Source organism: Patagioenas fasciata, chromosome 2 (genome assembly GCF_037038585.1).
Source record: "Patagioenas fasciata isolate bPatFas1 chromosome 2, bPatFas1.hap1, whole genome shotgun sequence".
Taxonomy (NCBI): Eukaryota; Metazoa; Chordata; class Aves; order Columbiformes; family Columbidae; genus Patagioenas; species Patagioenas fasciata.
The window spans coordinates 100379168-100392266 of NC_092521.1; the positions used below are offsets into that span (position 1 = coordinate 100379168).

At 40.5% G+C, this 13099-nt stretch overlaps 1 long non-coding RNA gene across 1 annotated transcript in view; it reads right to left on the reverse strand.

Moving 5' to 3' along the window:
* Positions 1 to 700: 700 nt before the first annotated feature.
* LOC139827223 (uncharacterized) overlaps positions 701 to 13099 on the reverse strand; it is a 39234-nt gene continuing 26835 nt past the window's right edge. The window contains exons 3-4 of the long non-coding RNA XR_011737617.1: positions 4261 to 4334; positions 701 to 819 (exon numbers count right to left, since the gene is read on the reverse strand). This is a non-coding gene — a long non-coding RNA (uncharacterized lncRNA). The remainder of the gene's footprint in view (positions 820 to 4260; positions 4335 to 13099) is intronic.

Consider the following 13099-nt stretch of genomic DNA (forward strand, 5'->3'; position numbering starts at 1 on the left):
TGAAAGAATTAGCTGGAGCTCTACTACTGGCATTTCCATACCGTGGGGGATCCCAGTATGGGAATGCAATCCTGCCCATTGGGCAGCACCATTTGAAAAGGATGAGAAGGTCCTCGAATGCATCCCAAGAAGGGCAGCAAAGCTGGGGAAGGGCTGGGAAGATGTCCTGCGGGGAGCAGCTGCAGACACAGGGTTTGTCTGGTGTGGAGAGAAGGAGACTGAGGGAGGGGACACCTCACTGCTCTCTCCAGCTTCCTGAGGAGGACAAGGGGAGAGGGAGGTGCTGAGCTCTTCTCCCTGGTACCCAGTGCCAGGACAGGTGGCAATGGCTCAAAGCTGTGTCCACCAGGGGAGGTTCGGCCTTGACATGAGGAAACAACGTTTCTTTCCTGAGAAAAGGGTGATCAGGAACAATAGCCTTTCTGGAGAGGTGGTAGATGCCCATCACTGTTTAAGAGGCACTTGGACAACGCTTTAGCTTTGGCTCAGGCCTGAACTGGTCAGGCAGTTGGACTTCATGGTATATTTAAGTCCCTTTTCTCTCTTTTTTTCTCTTCCTCTTCCCTTCCTTTCTCCTCTCCTCTCCTCACCCTGCCCTTGGTGGCCAGGCTCTGGGCACAGCTGCTCGGCCTCCCTATCAATTAGTTTGTGTATTCCGACTGTGTTAAGGAAAGGCACTATTTGTAAATTATATTAAGTTTCTTGAATGCAGGACAACCCCGACTTTCAGCCTATCCTCACAGAAGAGGCATTACAGCCCTTTACCATTTTGTTGGCCTTCCTCTCGATGTTCTCCAACGGGTCCATTTCTGTCCTGTACTGAGGGAAATGAGAATTGAAATGGTTAAGAAATCTGTATCATTAAGATGTTACTTGAAGTACTTAGCTGAAAAACATTACAGCTTTTAAAATTAGGTACCATCTTTCAAATAATCTTTTCCCATGTTCTCCAGTGCTTCTGATTGGAAAAGATATCATGCTATAATGAATCTAACCATCTTATTGCTTTTATTAATAATGGACCCATAATACTCTCAAAAATAATTGGACTAGTGTTTTAGCTTCAAGTCTTGTACTACTACCAGTCGTTAACAGCAATGAGAATTGAACAGTTTACTTAGTATTAACATGAATACTCAAAGAAAATCTTTCTAACATATTGTGAAGTTTTATCAAGTATTGGGTGATTATGGTTCATTTCCAACTGTGATCAGCTGAGGCAATATTCTGGACCTGATTTATCAGAGGAAGAGGGGTTTAACCACTATATACTAAAAATCTGTTTTTAAATAGAGTCTGGTATCATTCACCAAGACTGCACTAAGCCAAACAAATCTCATCAAGGTTTTTAAAATTTGCATGTCTTCCACACCTAGTTGTAGACCAAATCCTTCCTAGTAAATGGATTAAGACTTACTCTTCACAAATTCGTTACCTAGACAAGTAAAAATGGTTCAGCAACACTACCCCAAAACCAAATGTTGCAATAAGGCTTAAGTCAGCACTTGTGCGGCTTTAACATACAAGAGTAAACCAACTCATTCATCTATCTTAACATGAATTAACCTTTAATTAGCCTTGAAATATATATATCCACAGTAGATTTCCATTTTGCTGCCTTTCTTATAGGCAATGTCACTCTCTCCAAGTCCTGTTCTTTCTTTGAATAACTGAAAGCTTTATACCATGCATCTGATCTGAGCGATGAGAAAATGTCTTTTAATGTCTTTATTTGCAACAGAATTAAATAAGTGTAATGATTTACATAGAAGCACCACTTTCCGGTGGATTTTTTAGTTTCTTAAGCACCAACAGGCATTTCAGATTTGTATTTGTTCAGAGCTCCTACATAAACAGTCTGACATTGGCTGTGATTTTGAGTGTCACACTCTGCTTGTTTGCTATGGCTTTATAAAAGCCCTGATTAAAAGCTCATTATAAAAATGTACCATCTGATTATTTTTTCCCCTACCAGCTCTAGTAGACAAGATTCTTTACTCCCAGCTACTGTAACTGCTTTCCTCTGCAGCTATACTTGCTAAAACACTACTCAACTGTGTGTGATTTCACATGTACAATTCACACAATGAACATTAAAAGCAGACTTCCTTTTTACCACCTCTCAAGAAATAAGGGTTTAGATCAGCAAGAATTCTGATGGAAGCAGGATGACTCTTTTCATATTTCTCATTTGTGCCTACATAGTACTTAAAATTCCACTCTCTGCATATTGGGAAATACTCACTCTACTTTAATCCTCCTATACTTAAAAAAAAAAAAAAAATGGCACATCATACTGACAGATCAAGATTGTTTATTCTGAAACAGAGTAAAAACCTTCTTTAAGAAGATTTAAGGGCATTTTTTATATCATGGGGAAAAGCAATTAAAGGTTTCTTTTATCTTTTTAGCCTGAGGAGATGTAATTTGCTGTTCCCATTCTGACATAAAGTACATGTCTTTTGGAGGCAGCACGAAAATTTCCAAGAACTAATTTGTTGAAGAATACATTTTTTGTGTTTACTAGGTGCTTTAGCTAATGGAAAGATAAGTTCAGAACAGTGAAATTTAATTTTGTGATTAATGATCTATCACATCTCTTCCTTTAAAGAAACTTATGCCTTGGAAGAATTTAAATACTCAGAAAAGTAAGGCAAATTAAACACTTAAGTTTTGAGGGACAATTTCACTTCAAAGGTTTACAATAGCTTATCTGTTATCTCATTTTTTTCATCAGTAAATACTGAAGTACTTAACAAAACAGATCAGCCCTATTAACATCAACTTCAATATGGAGAAATTGAAATACATCATTTTGTCCAACATTATATGGTTTGGCCCCTCCCTGTGTCAAGAGACTGACAGTCCCTATGCAAGCTATCATGTTGCCTTCTTCCTTGATTTGCTTTCCTGGCTATAAACTTGATATAAAGTGCATCAACAGAGATGCTACATGCAAAAACTATGTGGAAGTCAACTGTGCCTCAAATTTGTGGCACACTACAATCATACCTTTTTGGATCAAGTTCATACCATTTCTGTAAAACCTAGTAAAGTTAGCTTCTAGTACTGTCTTGGCAGTTAACAGAAGACTGCATACAATCTCCCACATCTGTTAACAACAAAAAAATATCTGAGATTGTGCTGGCCAAAGTATACTCATCCTTCATATTCTGGCATTGGGTCTAATGCCACCAGGAAATGCATGGCCAGTGCTTCATGTTTGTACATGCCCATGACAGTGCAATGTCAGACACCCCTCAGGAGACACCCTTGCCTCTCATTTGCTACAGATGTACAGCACCTATAAACAAATGGCAACAGATGTCATCAGAGGATGCATTTATGCAATTGCTTGCAACGTTACACGGTTTAATGCTCTCGAGAAATGCTTTTATATCAGATTGAGGTTAGAGAATGAATTAAACACTATAAAAGGTAATTGCTGAGGAGCATCTAGCACTTCTTGCCTGTATAAATGTGCATTACCCTCATGAAATGTTTCCAAGTAGAAACATCTTCTGTGAGGAAAGAGCTACTGTTAGCTACTGAAAGAGCTTCTCCTGTTAAACTAAAAACATTTATGTGCATCAGCCAGTTCAATTGCCAGTTTTCACAGCACAAAATGGGAGCCACCTTGGGAGTGTGGCAAGATTAAGCAGTTTGCAATACTTGTCAAACATTTCTTGACAAAATACTTCAACACTGATAACATTTTGTAATATAAAACAAAGGTAAAAACCATGATCACATTATCTAAAATGTACTGTCTCTCATAAAATTCAGCTCCAAGAGTCATGACCCATTCTGTTTATTTCAGAAAGAACTGTTAGCATAGTCTGTTGGAAAAAGCCTTGTTTCATTCAAGTTACTCTACAAACCACATCCCTGATGCTCACAGACACGAATGAATCCTGACATGGTCTGAGCAAGAGCACTGCATTCTCAGGCTGGCTGTACGGGAGCACACTTGCAGTGCCCCTCTTCAGGCTATGACCCAGAGCGAGACAGCCTCCCCTGCCCATGCCCCCAAAATAAAAGCCCCTTTAAACACTTTTTTTCTAAAACCAAGTACCTGTCTTCTTTTAAATCCTGTTCTAAAATGGGAGCATGAAATTCCTGTGGAACTTACAGGTTAGCACTCCGTTAAACTCATAAAACACTGATGGTTTCTGTGGCTTACTTAGACCACAGGCACTTTCATATCACCATGTCATGAATGCACTACAGTTATTAGCAATCCAAAATTAAAATACTTACCATGAAAATGCATCATTTTGCTGTTTCATGCTGTCACATGAATCTGTAGGATGGCAATGATATTTCACTGGGAGCTGAAGATGAATGAAAAAGGGATTAAGCTGAATGCTAAAAGTATAACTATCCATAGGAAACAAGGGTCTTGGAAAACAAAACTGATGAATCTTACAATGATTAAGTGTTGATTTAGCACAGAATCATAAAAGGGTTTGGGTTGGAAGGGACCTTAAAGATCCTCTAGTTTTAACCCCCCGTTGTCATGGGTAGGGACACCATCCACTAAGCCAGGTTGCTCATAGCCCCATCCAACCTGGCCTTGAACACTTCCAGGGATGGGGCATCCACAACTTCCCTGGGTAGACTATTCTAGAGCCTCACCACTCTCACAGTGAAGAATTTCTTCCTTATACCTGAGCTAAGTCTACCTCTTTCAGTTTAAACTCATTGCCCCTTTGTCCTATCACTATACACCCTTGTAAAAAGTCCCTCTCTAGCTTTCTTATGGGGCCCTTTTAGATACTGGAAAGCTGGTATCGGGTCTTCCCAGAGCCTTCTCTTCTTCACCTTGAACAACCCCAGCTGTCTCAGCCCATCTTCATAGGAGAGGGACTCCAGTTCTCTGATCATTCTTGTGGCCCTCCTCTGAACTCAATCCAATGGGTCCATGTCCTTCTTATGCTGAGGGCTCCAGAGCTGAACATAGTACTCCAGGTGGGGTCTCACCAGAGCAGAGGGGCAGAATTAGCTCCCTGGACCTGCTGGTTACACTTATTTTGATGCAGCACAGTATACAGTTGGCTTTCTAAGCTGCAAGTGCACATTGCTGGGTCATGTTGAGATTCTCATCAACCAACACTCCCAAGTCTCTCTCCTCAGAGCTGCTCTCAATCCATTCTCCACCCAGCCTGTCTTTGTGCCTGCATCCTTCCACTCCAACACTCCAGTCATAGGAGCCATCCCACCATATCTCCACAGCTTGAATGCTCCACCAATTTCATCTTTTTTTACCAATGTTATATATGGAAAGTCTCAGCTACTGCCTGTCAAATAGCTGCTGAATAATCAGCTCCATACTAAGCAGGTCGTGGACAGATAGCAATGAAACCACCTTATGAATGTGACACAGGTTTAAACAGACAAAACATTAATTTCAAGTATGATGGTTTTTCTTCATCGGAAGACTACCTAGCCTGCAGTATATGAGCCATTACCCAATTTTACCTTTTCTGTTGCAGTGATAGGAAGGCAATTTGCCACTTCTACTAGCATATCTCCAAATCAGAAATTAATGAACAGAGCTGTGAGGATGCAGTTAGTTGAACCTTCACCCAAAATTTCACTGAGATTGACAGGAAATTTTGAAACCCACTTTGACAGTCTGATCTGTTTTCTTTGCACTCATAAAAATGCCAGACACTGTTCTGCACAGTGAGGAAGGAGGTAGCAGAGCTGACAAGAAGCTCCTTCCCCAGGCACATCAGGGTGGTACATGGCAATCTTCACCCAAGCAGAGGATGAAGAAAAAGGAAGACATGAGAGCCAAAGAAGAAACACCCCAGCGAATGACTTTGACTGCAATGCAGCAGCTCCCAGATATCACAGGAACAACAAAATGTACCTGCTGGCACCTGGGAACCGCTCATTCATCCGGCAGAAAACATTTCAGGCTCTTATGAGTAAGAACACAGTAACTCCCGTTTTTGCTAATAACTTCCTGAAAGGACAAAATAAAGTTTTCCTGTTTATTTTTAAATCCACCCCATTTTTTTTTCTTTAATAAAAAAGATTAACATGGGAGCTGCCTTACAAGAGAACTGTTTCCAGGATCATTGCTCTGCTAACGGCACCTCTTCCCCAGCAGAGCTGTTTGCTAAGAACAGTGACTGCAAACACTTTTAGACAAACAAGCAGTAAATTTGAGCCACACTCTGCCAGACTAGAATTCAGTCCAAATATGCTGTCAAAGGAAGGTTGATGACAGGCAACTAACTCATTCCCTGTTCCAGGCTGTTTGCTTCCAACAAGCTCATTTCACAGGATAGTTAACAGAGCCTCTCATGATAAGGATGACTGCTCAAAGCACTTAGGGTGATGTTGTTTTAACACCAAATCTATACTGAGGTGGCTGACATGAGTAGTGGCATACAACGCTTGAAAGTTAACATAGTTCCTAAAAAAAACATTGGCTTACAAATGTTAGTGGAGTGGAACAAGACATGAAACCTTGTATCAACATTCATCTTTTTCTGAAAGTCCAATTATATTTCCTGCTGCTGTGGCTATTTAGCAAATATGATGCTTTCACACAGCATTTTGTTTATAACAAATGCAACTACACTTGCAGATCAGTTTGCTGGGAAAAGATTTGACATCCAAGATTAGCTAGTGTTCTTCCAATTCTTCTGGTCCTTGCATATGTAACACCTTTTCAGTGAAATTTATGTGGTGTAAGGTTATTCCACTTTATTTCCTTGCAGGGAAACCACCTGAAAGGGGGAAAATAAATCACTTGATATCATCAGTTCCATGCATATGTTCTGATTGTATGTGGTATATAATTTATATAATAAATATTTATAATATAAAGAAATTAAAGATTATACGCATCTACCACAGTGAAGATATTTTTAAGCATTAATGATGAAAACAGGAGACACTTCATACAGAAGTCTCATATAAAGAACTTCACCCTCTTGTTATCCAAAAGTGCTTTTATCTTTGGACTATCTCATTTGAACTTGTCCCAGCTAACTCCACAACTATTTCTGAAAATCTACTCTTTTCTGTCACAAAGGTTCCTTAACTAATGTTCATTACTGTTTGGGTCCTTTAAATGCTTTTCCAGGTCAGTAGGTATCTAAACATAACAGAACACTCATAATGTGTGGTTTGTCCTTATTATCAAAAGTCACAAGTACTGTGATGCTTGATTCATGAACCACATCTTTAATAGCACAAAAAACATTAGCTCGCTTAATATGGTTCTATGTCCTTTCTGCAGTCTTTATTTTAACAAAGATATACACACACAAACACATGTCACTTGGTCAACAGAGAATGAGTCATTTGCTGTTATGTTGTTCACACTTTCAACCTCTACTTCTGTTAGCCATTAAAAATTATTAAGAGCATACAGATTGTATTGAAGGTCAAGATTGATACTTTGTGTTCTTGTTTTGGCTAGGATAGGGTCAGTTTTCTTCCTAGTAACTAGTATAGTGCTGTGTTTTGATTTAGTACGAGAACAACATTGATAATACACTGATGTTTTAGTTGTTGCTGAGCAATCAAGGACTTTCCAGCTTCCCATACAGGCCTGCCAACAAGAAGGTGGGGAGAGCACTGACCCCAAATGACCAAAGAGATATTCCATACTGTTGGAGAATTGATTGCCTTGGCTTGGTGGATGTGCTGCTGCTTATATAACTTGTCTCTAACACACACCATATCATATCATGCTCAGTACATATTTTGGGGGGCAAAGAAGGAATAGGGGAATGTAATCGTGTAAATAACCATTACACCTGATCTAGCCCAGCTTTTCTGGAGATAGCTGAACACCTGCCTGCTGATGGTAAGTGGTGAATGAATTCCTTGTTTTGCTTTGCTTGTGCACACTGGTTTTGCTTATTGAATAGTCTTTATCTCAGCCCACAAGTTCTCACTTTTCTGATTCTCTGCCCCATCCCACTGCGGGTGAGTGAGCAAGCAGCTGTGTCATGCTTAGTTGACAGCTGGAGTCAAGCCACAACACCTAGCTTTTTGTTGGGAGGAACAACTTAATTGTACCATCACTACAGCATCTGCATGTCAAATGGAAGCATACATTAAGCATACAAACATTGGATCTATAATTTGCAATTCCCTGTAACTGTTGTTCATCCCCGTGCTAACCAGTGGAAAGGAACGAAAGAGAGAAAGGCTGCACTTAGATCTGTTGTGTCAAATTCTGCCAAAAACATCAAGGTGGGTAAAAAAGTGGAGGAGGAGGGGGAAAAAAAAGTGTGTGGAATTAAATGTGTACACAGTCATGAAGAGACTTGGTCATGATAAGTGATCTATGTGTATCCAATTAGATGCAAGTTAGTTGGTCTGTTAGATGGAAAAGAAAAACCTGCATACAGAATACTTTTATGTTATGTCAGGGTCAAAACATAACTATGGAAGAATGTCAGCTCTCGCATAAGTTATTAAGAAGCAACTCTAAAATGTCTAGAAGACTGTGATTTTTTTCCTCCTCCACCTCAGATCAAATTAAGGCAATGGTACTAAAATCATGTTTAGCCATTTCCAATGCCTAGATTAGCAAAACAATGAAGACACACCTACATTAAAAAAAAAAAAAAGGCATAAGTTATATTGGAATATTAAAGTTCTCCATGGCCATCAGCTTCTGTCACAGCTACTTCATGGCAATATAGGAACTGAATCACAAAGCATCTGGGGAAAGCAGAGTCCCAAAACAGCCTGTGATTCATCCTGCAGCGTCCTGTTACTTCAGGGGGGCGAGTACTATTACCAGCACTCATGACAGTGAGCAAGCCTGACTAGTCAACCTGATTTTTTCCAACCTTGAACTCGGAAACCTGCAAGAAATCTGTTCATGGTTACAATGGATACAATGCTCATGGGCTTAGAGACCAGTGAAACTAATACAGGAACTGCTGGAGTTTTGCAACAGTGGTCACCAGAACTAAGTGAAGGATACATTGTATTTATTGTTTAATTTTTATGTTTGCCTGTTAGCTTGGGTCATTGCCCAGAGGAACCTGTGGGACCACTTCAAGAGGCTTGATATAACACCCTTAATTATTTTATTTTAAGGATAGAAATGAACTTCAGCATCAAAACAACATTTCTGTCCATGCTTCAGGGTTAGCAGCTGAGGCAGTCATGTTTTCCTTAGTGCAATGACCATGTTCTATGCTGTATTTCTTGAGTGCATCAAGTTGTCAGACTTTGAAGAAATGAAAAGAACTATACAAAGAAAAAAGCCTTTTCCTGTAAATAGTTTAAAGGTTTACAGGTAACTCACCACCACCATATCATGAAAATGAAGAAGTGGTCCATGGTGTAAAGCTCAACTATCGAGCTACTCACAGCTGGGCTGAGTGGATCTGAGAATCCTGTGGAATCAGCACCAAGGATCACAGATGCACAAGCACAACACAAATTGAAGAGATTAGTGTTTAATCACATGCCTTGGAACTAATAAAATAGAAAGGACCAGAGAAAGAAATAAAGCTGGTCTGTAGACAAACAGATTTCAGCCTACCTGTATGTCTGTCTATAAATCTGGAAGCTGGTGCTTTTCTGTGCTGTTGAAACTGCCATTGAATTGATTGCCTCAGTTGCTAAGGAAACCAAAAGGATGATTCTAATGGATACTATTTAGGATACTGAAAAGCTTAGAAAATAAAATTGTTTAACACAAAAAGCATGGAGTCACAAGTTAGTTAAAAGCCACCTTCAGTCTGAGCACAGAAAAGAGAACTAGATAGGAGGTTTTCTTCTCTTTAGTTTTTCTCTATTTTGTTGGTCAGATACTTATACTTCTATGCACTCCAACTGGTTTGGCCACCAGCATCACTCCATAGTGATTTTTCTGGGTTTATTTCAAAACACTGAAGTTCTAATCCTAAGCAGTGGAGCCCAGGCTTTTTAAAAGCATTGCATATGCTGCAAAACAGTGTTTGACTCTGGGAATGCTCTTCAGAATTTAGAAATTCAAATTCAAAAGGCATTTGATTTAAGGTGCTTTCACCTTTGTTCTTACGAACTGTAAGTTATGGAAGATTCTCTTAACAGATGTGGCAGACCTCATAAACCAAACCTACATGACATAAATTATACCTTCAGGAACTTATATTTCTATTAAAAAAAAAATATACAAACATCTCAATTAAAAGGAGACAGATTTTCTAAAAATGTAAGAAAGCATCAGGGAACTGTATTTTTCCCTTTCCCACAAGCTATATGTTCACAGCATGAGTCATATCTCAAAAGCAACCAGACAAGTCTGAACTTACACCAGTGAAGGATCAAACTCCAGGCACATATTTATTTACAGAAGGCTTGAGGAGTTATTTCTGCACTAGAGTCACAGATGACCCATAGTCAGACACCTCGTTGCCATGGAAATCTCACACCACCACCCTCTGCCTTGCTCCCATCCAAGATCCTCCCTTGCGATCCCTGCCTGCCACAGCTCCCACAGGTCCATCCAGCTGCAGCTGCACATTTAACCATGCCTGGCACTTCCAGTTGTAGGACAATCCAGAAGGTGAATCTTTAGGCTTAGGATACTTGACTGAAAGTAGTCTGCCACCTGACATTCTCATGCCCACAGAAGCCTCTAAAGTTGTGTCTTATTGCTTAATTAGTGTTACATGGAAGTAATTACAGAAACTAGTGTCCTTCTGTGTCAGGTATGGGGGCTGGTGAGATAGAAGAAAGTCCTAGCCAATTAACAAGAATCTATTCCCAGGGGAAGGAAAATGAAACAATATCCTCAACATCCTATAGCTACTTGTTCTCATGGGAGAGCCACTTATAGAGGTGATTCAGTGACAGGGCTCATAAGGTGCATCCAAAATAAAAAAGAGAGTTGAAAGAGACAAGAAAGCACACATTCAATGAATCACACTATCTCTCAAGTTGGAAGGGGCCCATAACGACTGACTGCAACTCCCTGCTCTCACAAACCATGTGACTAAGAGCACTGTCCAGACACTCATTGAACTCTGACAGGCTTGGTGCTCCCTGGGGAGGCTGTTCCAGTGACTGACCCCCCTCTCAGTGAAGAACCTTTTCCTAATGCACAGAATCCACAAATAATGCTTCGAGTTGGAAGTGACCTTCAAAGGTCATCTAGTCCAACCATCCTGCATGGGGAGCAGGGACATCTTCAACTAGATCAGGTTTCTCAGAGCCCCATCCAGCCTGGCCTTGAATGTCTCCAGGGATGGGGCATCTACCACCTCTCTGGGCAAACTGTGCCAGTGTTTTCCACTCTTATTGTAACACACTTCTTGCTCATGTCTAGTCTGAATCTCCCCCCCTTTATTTTAAAACCATTACTTCTTGTCCTATCGCAACAGACCCTGCTAAAAAGTCTGTCCCCATCTTTCTTATAGGCCCCTTTACCTATTAAAAAGATGCAAAATAAAGTCTACCCAGAGCCTTCTCCAGGCTGAACAACTCCAACTCTCTCAGCCTGTCCTCATAGCAGAGGTGTTCCAGCTCTCTGATCATTTTTGTGGCCTCTTCTGGACCCTCTACAACACATCCATTTCCTCCTCCTGTCAGGGGCCCCAGAGCTGAATGCAGTGCTCTGGGAGTGTCTCACCAGAGCAGAGGGGCAGAATCACCTCCCTTAATCTGCTGGCCATGCTCCTTTTGATGCAGCCCAAGATACAGTTGGCTTTTTGGGCTGCAAGCACACATCGCCAGCTCATGTCCAGTCTTTCACCCACCAGTACTCCCTAGTCCTTCTCCACAGGGTTGCTCTCAATCCCTTCATCCCCCATCCTGTACTGATAACCAGGGATTGCCCTGACCCGGGTGCAGGACCCTTGCACTTGGCCTTCACATGGGCCCATATGAACCCAATAGGAGGGATGGTTTCCAGATTTCCATTGGGAACCTCAGAGAGCTATTTTGACCTCTGCTGGCAGCCATAGACTACAGAGCCTGAACATGCTCACCAGGAAGCTCTGCATCACCAGCAGTCCTACCACTCAATATTAAGTAGTACAGAGCAGCCTAATATTTCTTTCTCTCAGGAGAACTGTTCTACACACCACCATTGCTGTCTGGCTAAGTACTTTCTACACATTATCCCAATCTGAAGCATCGGGAGGACTTTAGATGGTTTCTGCATTATCTCTGTAGGTGCACATATTTGAGTAATGGAGAATAATTATTGCTTTTTCGTTGCATCTGTGCCTCTACTCTAGACTCTCTAGTCCAGAATCATAGGTCCTATTTATACATAAGCTATTGTTGTTCTTTCCCAATGCAGCAGATAGGAACAAGAGTCTAAAATAATAGTCACAAAACATAAGATTCAGCAGGTTCACTGGAAAAAATATGGGACAAGAGGCCATTGTATCATCCACACAGATACAGGACATTAAAATCACATCTAGAGCACTTCCATTGGCATGGCCTGGTTGCAGACATTGACCTTTGGTGATACTGAAAACATTTTAAAAATAATTGAATAATCTCAATGCTTATTCTCCAGACAAACACACAATTCCACTTTCAGAAAGATATCTTAATTTGACCCAGACTATGCGCATTAAAACCGCAACCTATCAGGATATACATATTTGAAGCAATTTCAGTATGAGACAATCAGTATCACTGTTCAAGTCAAGGAAAAATTAATGACATTTTCAAGTTGGCTCTAAGAAAAATACTTGAAGAAAACACTACTGCCCAGTGCTGCTGTTCACCTTTCAGTCTCCTCTGTGGCCTCAGGAGTGAAAGCTAAAAGCAGTGATCCTGACACTTTTACAGCTTGTAAAATCTAAATAGCTTTCTTCCTGGTTGAAACTGAAGGATTTTATTATTATTATTATTATTAGTCCCAGCACTGAAGATTAGCCACTCCAATTAAGGCTTCAACAAGAAGTAATGTGTCCCTTCAGGGAATACACTGACATTTTAAATTAAGAAACATTCCTGCTAACAAGCCTATAAATCTTCCCAATTAACTGTATTCTCCACTAGTTTATGAGTCTTCTGTTCGCTTTGACAATCCTAATCTCCCAAGGGGAGCAGGGAAGGATCAGACCTCCATCAAATCTGCTTTCCATTTCTTGCAGCAGAT